The sequence below is a fragment of the Panthera onca genome, chromosome A1 (genome assembly GCF_046562875.1).
Source record: "Panthera onca isolate mPanOnc1 chromosome A1, mPanOnc1 haplotype 2, whole genome shotgun sequence".
Lineage (NCBI taxonomy): Eukaryota > Metazoa > Chordata > Mammalia > Carnivora > Felidae > Panthera > Panthera onca.
The window spans coordinates 150,201,126-150,204,287 of NC_138339.1; the positions used below are offsets into that span (position 1 = coordinate 150,201,126).

Here is a 3,162-nt window from a genome sequence, read left to right on the forward strand (position 1 = left end):
GGCGCCCCACAATTTTTATCTTGAGTTGCCTATGTGAACATCCAGCAAGTAAGTCTAATCTATGGGTAAAGATCTCAGAGGAGAGGTCTAGGATGGAAAAATAAATTTGCAGGTCAAAACCATGAAAAGTGAGTTGTGTTTGCAACATTTAGAACTCAGACATGGATAAGGCCATGCAAGCTTTTTCATACACTGGCCATTTGGATATCCTCTTTTGGAAAGTGTTCAAATCTTTGCCCTGTTTTAAAAAATGGGGTGTTTGTCTTTTGATTTATAAATGTTTAAACAAACATATCCTGGAGGTGCCTGGGTGGCTCAGTCGGTTAAGTGTCTGACTTCAGCTCAGGTCATGATCTCGCGGTTTGTGGGTTCGAGCCCCACATCGGGCTCTGTGCTGATAGCTTGGAGCCTGGAGCCTGCTACGGATTCTGTGTCTCCCTCTTTCTGTCTCTGCCCCTCCCCTGCTCATGCTCTGTCTCTCTCTATCTCTCAATAATAAATAAACGTTAAAAAAATTTTTAAACATATTCTGGATACAACATCTTTGTTGTTTATACCTACTGCACATATATATTCTTAGTCTGTGGCTTCCCTTCTCAGTGGTGATTTTGATAAACAGAAGTTCTTAATTTGATTGAAGATGAGTGCTTTGTTAAATCAACAAAACACTAATAGACATTATTATATACAAATATACTTGATATTAGTAAAATGATAAGGATCTTTTCAGAATGTACTTTTTTTTTTTTTTACCAGATACATTTTTTTAATAGAATAGTTAGAGAATAAATAGGTAGGATTTGCCATGAGCTCTGAGTTCATGAGCTCAGTCAGCAAGCATGCTAGAACATGCTAGAACTTCTTTCTCCTCTGGATAAGTGCCAATTGACAAATCCAGGTGGATTACCCACATGGACTAACTGCTCTTTTTACCTCTCCCCGCCTTTCCCATAACACACCCTGAACTTTAAATAGTTTCCAGCCTTCTCTTTCGGTGAAGTTGAAATCAGTTCATGCAGGACCCTCCTTCCTATTTCAAAATCTATTATTGAATAAAACTTTTAACTTGTATCTGGCTTTATCTTGGATAGTACTCTGGCAAGAAGGAATATAATTACAGAAAGAAGGCATGGAATGAAAAGAAGTGGTGAGCATAGATATTAATAAATGAGGTAATTTAAGTAATGTAAATTTAATGTAAAATTACTAATTGATGTGTTTAAATAATCTTATTGAGTTAAGCTAACATTCAAGAAGAATAAATAAGATTGGGAAGGAGTTATTGGGTAATTAAAGTGCATTAAAGCCCCTATTGGGAGGATAATAGTAATAATGAAGAACTTTATCAGAAAAAAAATCATATATATACATATAAAATTCAAGGGTGGTTCCAGTTCAGGGTAACATGGAATGAGCTGCCTCTATTCTGTCTTTCAGACAGAGTTAAGAGAGCTGAACACAATTATAAAGCCTGGACAAATTGCATTTACCAGCTACTTGAAAACACTAAAAAGTAAATAGGCAGATTAGGGAAGAAGAGCAAAGTTCAGTGTACTTGGAACTAACCTTGAGTTCATTATTTTCCCCCTTCTGTTATCCTCCAAATTTAATGTACTACAACCCCTGCCAAACCCCAAAAACAAGACTAAACCTGCATCCAAACATAAGGCCTAAGTATGAAAACTTATAAATGCACCAAAATCATAGTATAAAATACCAGTATAACACCTCGATCCACAGCTCTCTATAGATATGCAACCTTGGGCTCTAATTTGTCCCCATTGAGCAATATTCTCCCACAACCAACCCCATCAACCAACTAACTAACCCAACACCCCCTGTTAATGTAGCTTAAATACACAAAGCAAGGCACTGAAAATGCCCAGATGAGTCGCCAGACTCCATAAACACAAAGGTTTGGTCCTAGCCTTTCCATATTAATAGGATCCATATTAATAGGATCACACATGCAAGCCTCCCACACTGGTGAAAATGCCCTCTAAATCATTAATGATCTAAAGGAGCAGGTATCAAGCACATGACTGCTGTAGCTCATGACACCTTGCTTAGCCACACCCCCACGGGATACAGCAGTGATAAAAATTAAGCCAAGAATGAAAGTTTGACTAAGACATATTAAACAAGTGTTGGTAAATTTCGTGCCAGCCACCGCGGTCATACGATTAACCCGAACTAATAGACCTACCACGTAAAGCATGTTATAGAGAAAACCCACACTAAAGTTAAATGTTAACTAGGCTGTAAAAAGCTACAGCTAACATAAAAATACAACACGAAAGTAACTTTAATATCTCCGACCACAGGATGGCTAAGACCCAAACTGGGATTAGATACCCCACTATGTTTAGCCCTAAACTTAGATAATTAGCCAAACAAATTTATCCACCAGAGAACTATTAGCAACAGCTTAAAACACAAAGGACTTGGCGGTGCTTTATATCCCCCTAGAGGAGCCTGTTCTATAATCAATAAACCTCAATACCTCTTGCTAATCCAGTGTATATACCGCCATCTTCAGCAAACCCTAAAAAGGAAGAAAAGTAAGCACAAGTATCTTAACATAAAAAAGTTAGGTCAAGGTGTAACTTATGAGGTGGGAGTAATGCGCTACATATTCTACATTAGAATATTTTCCACGAAAGTCCTTATGAAACTAAGAACTAAAGGAGGATTTAGTAGTAAATTGAGAATAGAGATCTCAATTGAATTGGGCCATGAAGCACACACACACTGCCCATCACCCTCCTCAAGTGACAAAACTCAAAGACAACCTATTCAAACTATAAAAACCACAAGAGGAGACAAGTCGTAACAAGGTAAGCATACAGGAAACTGTGCTTGGATAAACAAGATGTAGCTTAAATAAAGCATCTAGCTGACAGAAGATTTCATATCAAACTGACCATCTTGAGCCAAAACTAGCCCAAACAACTATAAATTCAACTAATATAGGATAATAAATCAAAACATTTAGTTAAATCTTAAAAGTATAAGAGATAGAAATTTAACTTGGCTCTATAAAGTATCATAAGGGAAAGATGAAAGAAAAATTAAAAGCCCTACACAGCAAAGATTACCCATGGTCCCTTTTGTGTAATGAATTAGCTAGAACAACCTAACAAGGAGAACTTAAGCTAGCTG

The 3,162-nt window shown here is 37.1% G+C and overlaps 1 pseudogene; it reads left to right on the forward strand.

Moving 5' to 3' along the window:
* The first annotated feature begins 2,409 nt into the window (after positions 1-2,409).
* Positions 2,410-2,862, forward strand: LOC144613217 (18S ribosomal RNA; annotated as a pseudogene).
* Positions 2,863-3,162: the final 300 nt, after the last annotated feature.